This window comes from Triturus cristatus, chromosome 5_2 (genome assembly GCF_964204655.1).
Source record: "Triturus cristatus chromosome 5_2, aTriCri1.1, whole genome shotgun sequence".
Lineage (NCBI taxonomy): Eukaryota > Metazoa > Chordata > Amphibia > Caudata > Salamandridae > Triturus > Triturus cristatus.
The window spans coordinates 273,333,501-273,345,613 of NC_140588.1; the positions used below are offsets into that span (position 1 = coordinate 273,333,501).

At 42.9% G+C, this 12,113-nt stretch overlaps 1 protein-coding gene across 3 annotated transcripts in view; it reads right to left on the minus strand.

The window, feature by feature from the left end:
* Positions 1 to 12,113, minus strand: part of ATXN1 (ataxin 1) — a 1,009,465-nt gene that overhangs the window by 203,703 nt on the left and 793,649 nt on the right. For all 3 annotated transcript variants that reach the window (XM_085607037.1, XM_085607038.1, XM_085607039.1), the window contains one exon: positions 9,506 to 9,610. The gene's annotated coding sequence lies outside the window, so the exon portion shown is untranslated. The remainder of the gene's footprint in view (positions 1 to 9,505; positions 9,611 to 12,113) is intronic.

The window sequence follows — 12,113 nt, forward strand, 5'->3', positions numbered from 1 at the left end:
TTCTTCTAAAGCATATAGGTTTACCAAATGATTGCAAAGACCACCAAGGACTGCAGCATTAAATGAAATAAGGGGTCTTTCCTGCTGCTGCCCCTTCATCGTCACTTCCATTGCATTGATAAATCAGTTAAAAAATTTAAAAGTGAATCAAAGAGCAATCATCATTTTTAAGTGAAGGTTGATTTACTGCATTCACAAGTACGCGTCCACCAACGAGGTACTTTGTTCATGAAAACATAATGGTCCCTGATATGCAAAGTTTTTTCTTTGAGTAGGTGTTACTTACTGTGGAGTGGGTAGGTTAACTTCTGAATTTTCAAGAGTTACCGGAATGGAAAATAGAAAGCTTTATAAATTGATCCCTACTTTTTAATGTTTTTGAGTTAAAAAGGTGAAGGTCTTGCAGATGGATTTCTGGCCCAAGAGCCACAAAATATACCTTGAAAACTGTAGAAGGGGTGTTGTCTTACTAGTCTGGAGCAGGACAGGTGGACAGAGTGCCTAGGATTTGTCCGACTGGATGGAGAGCTGACAAAGAAGGAAATTGGGACATTGTCTGTCATGTCCTTCCAATGATTTATTATCCAGTTTCTAAAGACTGCATGCTCTGAGCCAGGAAATAGAGACCAGGCTTCCTCGAAGAGGCAGTAAAGCTAGGGCCACCTGTGGCAGTAGGGCTGGATTACCGGATTCCTAGTCAAACGTAGACAATGGAGAAGAATGTCCTAATTTGTGTTACTTGCAGCTAAGAATTACAGACCTTTGATTCCTACTATTAACTCTAGAAGCATCTACTAAGTTTAATAATTGTAAATGAAACATTGATTTTAAAAAACGGGCAACTGATGCACATCCATTGAAGAATTAGGAAATAGAAGACCGTCAAGTTGGTGGTCGAAGGGTCTCACCGCAGGAGGAAAAGAAAAGGCAAAAATCTGTGAGTAGTCAGTTGTGGTTCCACACATCAAAATACACATAAAACGTTAAAGGAAACATAGAGTTGTAGATGTGCAGTTCCATTTTACCAACTTTGATGGAAAATCTCATCGCATGAAGCCGTAGCCATTTTGAGAGCCAGTACCAGATAGGAAGAAACAAAAACACAATTGAAAAGAAAAGAACTGAGACACATTCAATCCGTAAAGATGTTACGGGGGTGAGGGACATGAAAACTCCCACCACGATCCAATGTGTGGAGCAAGAAAATTTCTGTTGTATCTGTAAGTGCTTCCTAGAGGCCATTCATTTTACATGAGGTGTTAGCACTGGCTAACACTGACTCTTGCCAGCATTAGGAATATTTGAAATAGAAGGCTTAACCATTGAGAGATGGGAAGAAGAATTGGGAAAAATTATGACGTTCCAGCTCTAGTAGTATACAAAACTAGAAATCCAGAACCCCGGGGTCCATCCCCTCTGAAAAAAACATAATTTTACAGGCTAACAAATAACACAGGAGCCCGGCAAAAGAACAATAAGGGTCATACTGGACAGGTGAGGCTACTGTTGTTTGTGGCCACAGTGTTAAGGTGGCTTCTTTTAATGTTCTGGAACGGATTATTTCTACTTGTTTTACATTTCTAATATTTTCTTTTAAACTTGACACAATATAGTCTGCTCCAACCTACAGGAAGCACTGGTTTCTGAGTGAAAATCACATTCTAATGAGTTCTCCATTGCATTAGTAACAAAACCACAAATAAGCTATTCTATTTTCTGTGCCAGGGAGAGGGCCATTAATATTTTGTTTGGGGGTGGAACACTTCCGCCATGTGAGTAGTCCCCACTCCAGCGCTTTAAAGATACCTGCCACCTTGTATTAATTTGTGCAGGCAGTTACGATGGTAGATGGAGGCTGACGATGTACGCATACACTTACACACACACTATCAACACTACCCACTTCCTTTAACTGGGAAACAACACTTTCTTTAAAAAACACAGCTACAAGCTGCTCCCTGGGAACGTCCTGCCTCCCTTCCTGTAATGATGTAACTTGGATGAGACACATAGGGGCATATTTACAAGCCCCTAATGCGTCCGGTGGCGTTGCTCTCAACCCCATATTTACAAGGTGGCGTTTAGGCACTTACAGTGGCTTAACGCCAAGGGGTGGGCAATGGGTGTTGCAGCGAGCATTCCACCACAACACCCACTGCTTTTTGATGCTGCCCCATATTTACAAGGTTGGGGCGGCATCAAAAACTAAGAGCAGGGAATGCCTGGTCTCAGACTGGCGATACGAGGAGAAATCATTAAATTCTCCTTGTATTTTGCTCTATTCTATCTATGTGTGCTGCATTCTGCAACACACAGAGAAAGAGCAAATCGCTGTTAAAGAAAATCGCTGTTAAAGAAGTTTATGTGTAGGAAGGTGTTCCTTTCTGCACAGAAACAATCACCTCTGCAGCGCAGGCATCCTTGCAACATGGTGCAAGGGAGCCTGCCCTGGCGCTAGGCATCTTGTTTTATGCCAGCGCTAGGGCAAACGCAGGGGTGCGCTGTATTTTTGTAAATATGGTGCATCCCTGCATTTAAAAAATGTAGGAGCGCGGCATTAGCACTTTTGAAGTAACACACCGCGCTCCAACATTTTATTATAAATATTCCCCATACTTTAAAAAGTGCATTCCGGTAACAGGCTGCAGCAGAGGTTGAGATTCACTCCTAATTCAAAACAAATGATTAGAGAAAGATTTTCCATTACCAATATATGTTACTCACATGCATAAAAATAAAAATAAAATAACTACAATATAGTAGTCTTGCGTCTATGTTCTTGAGACCAAACCATCTTTAGAGAGATTCAGGATTCTCATTGACGCTGAGAATTTGTTAAACACCTTATAAAGATGCTAAAAATCAATAACAGCTAATTGGGCCTGAAGCTGTGGTTATTTCTCAGCAGAGCCTTGACAGAGGATTGCGTGCTGAGCTAAGTGCCGGGGATGTAAAGGTGCTGAGGAAGGGCATCGTCCTTCTAGACGACCCGCACAAATACAGATCAGATTGGTCCAGTTCTGGTCTGACTGTGGCTTAGAATCAGCTCTCTTTGACTGATCTGCTCCTAAGAACTGTTTCTCTCGTTTGGATCTTCTACTTCTGTTTGAAAATCATCTGCGCTCCTCTCACGCGTGCAAATCATTACCAGTCACCTGTGTGCAGAGTAAAGGCTGGGTTACAACACAGGAGAGAACAGAAACGGGCAGAAGGGAGACAGAGAGGAGGAAGGGTGAGGAAGGTGCTATATATAAAGAGCAGAAGGGAGAAAATAGAGAGGGAAGGTAGTAAGAGAAAGCGACAAGAAAGGAAGGAGAAGGAGCAAAGAGTAACAAGCATTGGCATCGCCAATAGGTCTCGCCTTTGGGACCTTATAAGTGTTTAGCCATGCAACAGTTGCATAACTAAACACTTATAAGGTCCCAAAAGCGAGACCTATTGGCTATGCCAATGCTTGTTTTAACTGCTGCAATCTATTGAAGCAAACATCAAAGCGACCGCGAAAGTGAAAGTAATCTCGGTAAAACGCGACGCGCGCGCCCGTGCACTGTAGCTCTAGGTGGGCCTAGTAGCACTTTTTGGAGCCCTCACAAAATGTCTTGCCAGACCAGCGCATGCGCTGGGTCAGGCGAGACCTAAAACAAGCATTGGCATAGCCAATAGGTCTTTGGGACCTTATAAGTGTTTAGCTATGCAACAGTTGCATAACTAAATACTTATAAGGTCCCAAAAGCGAGACCTATTGGCTATGCCAAGCGGCCGCGAAAGTGATCGCGATCAAACATCAAAGCGGCCGTGAAAGTGAAAGTAATCGCGGTAAAGCGTGGCGCGCGTGCCCGCGCACATGCACTGTAGCTCTAGGCTGGCTTGGTCGCACTTTTTGGAGCCCTCTCAATAAGTCTCGCCAGACCAGCGCATGCGCTGGGTCAGGCGAGACCTAAAAAAGTATAGGCAGAGAGAGAATAACTCAAGAGACAAGCAATGAAAAGGAAACAAGAAGAGAGAAAAAGAGAGAAGGGAGACTGAGGTTAACAAGGAAGGTAGAAAGACAGCAAAAGTGAGAAGAAGGAAAGGAGGGGCCAGGGGGGTACTCACTGAGATGTTGTAGTTAGAGAAAGTTAGAGAATAGGAGGTGAGGGATCAAGAGAAAAATGAGCAGGCAGAAGAAAGGAGTACTGGGGGAGAAAAAGATGCGAAAAATATGTGTTGCTAAATACATTACTTTTCCCCAATTGAAAAACAGTGAAGAACCTCTCAAACAAGCCATGTAGTGGTCGGGTTCTCTCAGGCGCGCAACACCCATTGGACTCAAAGGGCTTCAGCCCCCCCCCCCCCCCCCCGTGTGGCAGCCTGGGATGAGACAGCTTCATTGGGCACCGGAGCACTTCACAGGTCTTTAAAAGACCATTTGCATGTTAATGAGGCCTGGCTGTTGTTTCACCCCTTCTAAGAGCCCCTGCAGCTCCACTATGCCCCATCGAAGTTTGACTCTAGTTGCGCCTCTGGGTTCTCTCGCTTCACTTCGCTCTATATCTATGCTGGTTGAATGGGGGGCGGGTATGACAAAACTTACCAGAGCTGCTCTTGGTTCCCAGTCTGACCCTGGTGCTTGGAAATTACAATATTATTTATTTAAAGAAACAAAAAATAAGAAATTGTAATTGGGGACATGCTGCCCAGTCCTTCTTACCAAAGCTTTAGCAGTGGCACGCGCGCCAAAACGCGCTTCCGGCTGGGACGGAACCACTGCGGTGTAGCAGCCCTCTCGGCCTCGCCTGGCTCGTACTTGCAGAGCGGAGGCCCTCGCTCACACCATCTGCTTCAAAGTGAAGCCAAATGTATTGAAGCAGAAAGAACCGGCCGTCAGCATGTGCGAGCTGTGCTCAGGCCCACGGAATCGACCAGCAGAGGGCGTTGGCGCACTGGGCAGCGGTCTCCGTACTACGTACGACGAAAGAAAAGTGCTGAAGAGGGCGCCACTTTGGGTTACGCCCACTGCGCTCTCTCAGCAAAGGCCAGTTCTGTGGCAGACACCTTTACCTGAACGCTCGTTTTACACAACGGAGGTCTGTGACTTGCCAGCGTCCCCTTATGTGGGAAATTCTCACTCGAGTGAACGGAGTGACATTTTGTACCGTGAGAGTGAAATCTAATGGGCCAGGGTTTCTGCATAATGGAATTCTTTTCAACTTCTAATGACGCCAAGAGGTCGAAAATGGGACCGTTTTTTTTAGCAGTGTTCCGGGATTATCCAGTAGGTGGCAGGAGATGCACGCACGTAAATACAGAAAGAATTACATGCTGGCGGACAAGGAAGCACTAAGGGATTCCCAAAGATGTTGCTACTGTACTCCTCTTGAGTTCCAATAGCGAGCCAGGATTACTCCTGATATTTCAGTTTTACGACAGGAGCATTACAAGAGTACTCTACACATACTCTAGAAAACTCTCAGGCCTATAATCCCAAACACAACATCAACTTTAACCCTATTATTGCCAATTTACGATCTCTTTTTCCTCTCTCGGTGGGCCTGGTTCAAAAAGGTAAATTTACACTTTTTTTTGTAAATTTGCTTTTTTGGGGGGGTGGCGGGGGTTTACAAATTACAGGTTTAATTTTCCTAATAGTAATTTTACAATTAACGGAGACTCCACAGTCGGGCGGAGCACTTCACGCATATAAAGATAAAACAGGCCTATCTTATTTTGTGTGGAGTTTCTGCCACGAATTTGGAGTCTCCGCAGTTGTAAAATTACTATTAATACAATTAAAAGCATAGTTTGTGAATACCAATAAATTGTAAACTTACTCAAAATGTTAAATGTATCTTTAAGGGCGCGCACACACACACATATATGAGTTATAGGGCAGGCAGTCAAGACTCAGTTGTATCGTACAGTAGAACCCAAGCAAGCCCGCAGCCAGTAGTACATGTTTTGAGGGGAATGGCCCCCATTAAAACAAAAGTAAGTGCAATTGTCAGCATAGCCAATAACTGGAAGGGGCCGACCCATTACCCCACTCTCTGTCTGCTCTGTATATTATGCACTGTCTGAGCTCATCTGAAAAACACTCCGCGGCTTTTCTACAGGCTAAGAGATTTACTATTACACTACATTCTGTGCTGGTACATTTCTTTAAGATAAGGATAACTGAAATGCAGTTTTCAATCTCACAAGTTCTAGGGTTTGGTGGCATTTGTATCGCCTAATATATACCAATAGTAACACCTAGTACCAGCGGTTGCATTTTGTTGGTGGCTGTGGTATTGTTTGTGTTGACATTCATTTCCCAGTCTCTGTGGTTCTTTCAGTGTCCGCCGTACTCCTATGTTTTGTTGTGGCATTGTTTAGCCCTATGTCAGTGTCTAGTGTCAGCATTCTAGCTTTATGTCAGTTTTCCTGTGAGATAACTCCTTTGATATTTTTCTCAAGTCCATCTATGCTGACAAGATGGTGCCCTGAGTTAAACCATTTGCTACAGAAATATGCAGAGGTTTGCAGATAATGCATGTACGTCCCGGCACGGCCCACTCAGCCTTCCATCATTCCGAGGTCTCTACATTCAGAACCATTACATTGGATACTAGAGACATGTTTCTAGACCTCTTACAAAATGGCAGAAGTGCAGTATACAGTGCTACGTAAAAACAAGCTATTTTTTTAAGAAAAGCAAGTTATTCCTTCTGACTATCAATATATCGTCAAGGTAAGCGTGCATAGGGAAGCATACATTTACTATACACCTTCCTTAATTTTGGAGGATGTGCTAAATCCAGTCGGTGGTATTCTCTTAGCAACAAGCATAATCGGATGAAGGAATTGATTTCTGTGGGTTTCCCCTGAATTTGTGCTTCCACCATAAAACACAGGCGTTTCTGTTGCCCCACAACTCAACATGTCTATGGTTGACGCTACTGGCTAAATCCAACACTGAGTCAGTTGCCGATTACCCCACCCGTATGTTGCTTCTCTAGACCATTCAGATTAAGTGGCAATAGCTACTTGAACTGAAAACAGAATCACTGGGGAACAGCTTCGGAAACAGGTCTCATCTTTTCATTAGTGTGTGGGAGGTGGAACTGCGAGCTGCAACTACACTGCCATGAATAATGCAGCGCTTTCCTGCACGCAGCGATGAGTTCAGAGATAGCCTGGTTGGGACCTGACAAATAAAATGGGAAATTGAGGTAGAATTCTACAGAAATTAGTCCCAAGGCCATTGGCAATGTCGTTCACAAGGCAGAGGTACGTACACCTGATCCTTCACACCGGGGGTATGAGGATTCTGGCACTGGACGTCGGCACAGCCTTTGTCCAGATGGTGCGGGCTCTTCACGGTAAATCTCTCTTCCGTTTCCTCTCCCAAAACAGATATGGTACCTGAAGTGCACGGACTCCCTCCATTTCCTCACTTCTTTTTAAGTTCAAGAAAATGTTATTGATAGGTACAAAGGTGTCTATGAAAAATACCAATTAGTAACCTCATAAAAAATTGTTCAACATATACCATATGAAGAATGTACGGAACGATACCATGAGTAACAGCATATAAAATGATAAGCAAAGCAAGGAAAGATACATCTTAAATAAAATATGCAAAATATCAGGAACGTTTAGAGAGTCAGGGGGGGTTTAAGAACTTCTTGTTGGGAAGGACATAACTGAGAGGAATTCTTGGCACATATATCAAGAAATGCTGTAACAGGCGACCATAAATTCAAGCGTTTCGTTGCCAATGTAATGGCATTTCCTCACTTCTAATGTGATTTTGTTCTACTGATGGAAAGTGAACTTGCTGTTTTCTTCCCCGTTCTTTTACCTTTATCTTGACTGATGAAAAAACGATCATCGAAGACGTAAATCTTCGACACTTTTGTTTTTGATGATTCCCCGATCAATGCTCTTGCACTCCACTTCACCGAGCAGGAAAGGAATCTTACTCACTCTTCAACTCCTTAACCACCATGTTTTGTCTCACCATGAGCTTCATCAGAACAGTCATTACTTTTAACATCCCCCCCACCCCACTGAACTACCAGCAAATTCATTACCACTGATGGTCACTCTACATTCCTCATCATATAGGTCTGTTCTTTGATTATATTTCATGTTATCTTATGTGCTCACTAAATTGACGCAGAAGCATCTTAACATGAAAGATGTGCTAAATGTTTCTACCTCCACACCTGTGTCTCATCATTCTGAGAAACTATTCTCTCAACTATATAAGGAGCACAAAACAAAACATTACGGGTGGGAATGCATAAGAACAATGAAAATCCAAGAACGGCACTCAGAACACACAGCATGCCCACCTTAAAAGGGAAAAGATGCATAATGTGGACGTGAGCTGGTTTCCCTCACACTTCTATCACGAGGGCTCTCAGCTTTCTGTTTTTACAGATTTTTACAGATAAACACAGGCAGAAAAAAAACAACCTATTTCTCTATGTGTATTTATTTTTAAGTCTGGATAACACCGAACATATACATAATAAATTAATAATAGAGATGGCACCCAAGTGAAGCTTAAACTGCAGCACAAGTGCAATTGTGTGCACTAAAATGCGTGTGTACTGATGATTCTGAATTATACATCAGTACTTTCAGCATTAAAACTCGCCAGGGCATGCAAGCGTAACTGTAGATTTATCAGTTAAATAGATATGGAAATACAATTGTTGCAGCATCATTTTTTGCACAGAACCAAAAATAAATATGGATAACCAGATCAAATGTGCAAAAACACAAATATGAATAAATACAGATGGAAACCAAAAGAAAAACAGGGGGTCCTCTCTATAATATACAATCAAGGTGCCCTTGCATCTAAGCCTCACAGCAGAAAGCTCACAGCACACGGCACAGTAGACACCACGTGATCAGTTGCACCTTCAGTACACTGCACTCAGAAAATAAACCACTTCTCGAACATTAGTACACAGAGCTAGACTAGACCTTCACTGGACATCAGATCTCTGTATAAGATGATTAATGGACTTAAAGACAATCAGACAAGGTACAAAGTAAAGCACATAAAGAGAATCAGACAAGGTACAAAGTAAAGCATGTGTAATTCAATTTGAAGACCAATAAACACTCTCTCATGCATTGTACAAGTGATTTAACAATAATAGTAAATGTACGAGTCGGCACCGAAATGCGTTAGAGATTACTGGAAAACGGAAGTTGCGCGGTCAACAGAGATGCCACCAAAGAAAAGAGATCGCAAAGTGGGGTAGATAATTTGGGCATATGTATTAGACATTGCAAAGAATTGTGGTTTGGAGATCACGCAGCACACAACAACTCTTCTTCAGTACTAGGTAAATGTGTCCAGTACTGAAGACGAGTCCTCCCATGCTTGTCAACGCAAGCCAAGCACAATCCAGTGGCAAATTGAGAGGTGAACTCAGAGATAGGACCTTGTGGGACCGTCCCTCAGGACTTACTTTATCAGTATAATGATTGGAAAGAAAGAATGGAATTTGAGTTTCACTACCTGTCTGCTCCAGGTTCACCGGGGGATTCTCTTATAGTTACTGGTTCACTGCATTCGGTCTTGTGTTTGCATCCATGCTGTGCCTTCCCTTGTGTCTTCCGGTTGCTAAAGAAAAAAAAACAAGTTTAAGTTTGTTAGCAGAGCAATTCCAGAACTACCCACCCCGCAGTCTGTGTCAATCTGCCAACTCTCAGTAGAGGGGACTTTCTAAATAAGAAGTTCATGACTGGTAAGTTTGGGTACAGAAGGGGCATCAACATTTCTGGTTTCCTTTCATTCCTGTGATCTAAGTCTTGCAGCCAAATTCCCTCTTACAACTCTATAAAGCATTATGCTTTCTTCCGCTTCTCATTTAATTCTCAATGAAAGTCTGTGAATGTTCCTATTACTCAATAACTCTCTTAATTTGTTGTCCACCTTCATCTAACGAGTTATGTCCCTTCAGTGTGTAATTTGTAAAAAAAATAATAAATGCCATTGTTGGAAACCAAATACTTTCTAAGGAGTCCCTCACCAGTGCTACCAGCTACCAGATACCAGAGTCACCAAATGCAAAGGCTGCCTAGGCTTGATTCCACCTCAGACCTATTTCTTACAATACCACACACTCACTTTCTCAGTCTCACTCCTCAGTCTGATGATGAAAAATCAGTCCTGGTCAACAAAAGTGAATGTGGGTTTCCCTACCTGCAGCCACTGGCACAAATTAAGCAGTGCACCCTTTATTCCCTTTTTTTCACTCTCCCATATCTACCTCTCCCGCTTGACCTACCCCCCCACCCCCCCCCTGCTGTCTGGTTTGAAGCACATGGAATTTCCAGAACTCTCTGTCCTGCAATTATTTTATCTCCTTTATAAATCCAGCTTTTCTGAACTATTTTAAGGATAGTCCACAGGATGTGACTTTCAATCTTAGTATTTTGCATATCATTTTGGTTTGACTTCCAAAACTGAATCCTGGAGCCACAGCTTTATCTGAAGAAGAGTCCTCATTTCATACACATTCACGGTACATGCCCAACTGGCCATGGGAGCTGTTTCCACTCATCCCCACCCAAGGATTAAGACACAATTGACTTCCCACAATCATTCCTCCCCTTCCCTCTACCACTAAGACCACACATTTCTATTTCAGTGCTGATCTCTGCTTCTAAGGGAATTTGCTCAGCGCGACAGCATAAAAAACCACCTAAAGCATCCCCTGACCACACTCGACCACCTCAGGTCTTGGCACCCTGGAAACCAAGAAGGAGCTCTAAAGTTGTTTGAGGGAAAACAGCCCGGACCCTCTCTAGTGACCCTGTTTGCCAGGCAGATGTCCTGCCGCCTGATGACATCCACTGATGATGGTAGACATAGCAGGGTTAGTGAACAAGCTGCTCAGTGCAAGCATGAACTGCATGGAGCTGGCAGTAATGTGTGGATAATGAATTGTTCATTTATTTTAAGTGACTCGAGTTCTGTCGATTATAGCAGAGATTCACCAAAGAACAACAATATTTCTGTCTACCGGAGCCAACTTTAAATCGCCTAAGGCCCATGTTGACCGATTTGTCTGCTGTAGGTTCTTAGATCAGCTGAGAGCAAATAATCTCCCCATAGTTTGTCGTAAACAAAAAAGAACTGAACCCCCACTACGCGTCACAACAATAAGTTGTTCTGCATGATCTATGCCTGCCTGCTGCTGCACTCCCTTCCCCCAGCCTGGCACCAGTACTCATTTGATGAGTGGCGAGACACTGACAGCACAGACATATTGAAAGCAATCACAAAAAGACCACTAAGCCTATTAAGTCTACCTCGTATCTTACTTACTGTAGAACTGTAGAAGTTTGGGGAATGCGGGATGTCCACCAAAAAATGGCGGGAGTCCTGTATACCATATTTAAAGTGCCATTAACATCAATGCACTCATGTTATAAGCACTTCAAGCACTTTATTTCCTTGTTTTGCAGAAGTCTCTATGCTGCTAAACATGGCGGCCTAATCCATTATGCATGTACCATAGCAGCCGAGTACATCAGCACAGTCTTGTGAGTCGTGGACATCCATAGCCAGTACCCCACCCATCACTAAGCACTTTATGGTTCTGTTTGCACTTAACTCAATGCTGCTATATATCCCCTCTTTCTCTTCTGGCCACAGATTTTAACCTTGCACCTAAGTACTTCATTTGTTTTAATGAGCCCTTTAGCATATGTTCACCTATAGCTTAATGAATTTCGGTCTCACTGATTTAATGTATTAGTGTTTTAATGATAAAATACTGCAACGTGTTTTGTATTGTAAAGATTTTAATTAGTCACACAATAAAGTATAATTCATTGACCTAAGTTGCTTACTTTAGGTTGGACAGCTGTCACTTTGTAGGAGCTGTCCTGCATCTGTAAACTGTAAATAGGGCCCTTAGTCTGTAGCTTCACTGTGGCTGCCCCTAACTATTCTTACCCTTAAATGTGGCACAAAAAAAGACAATTCAGCAATTGAAAATGCAAATGCACCTTCAATGCAGCATAGCATGAAACACACCAACAAAGGCAAGGCGCTGTCACTCAATAATAATGAACCCTTAACAGACATGCACTGTTGACATAAGTTTGCAAGAGCC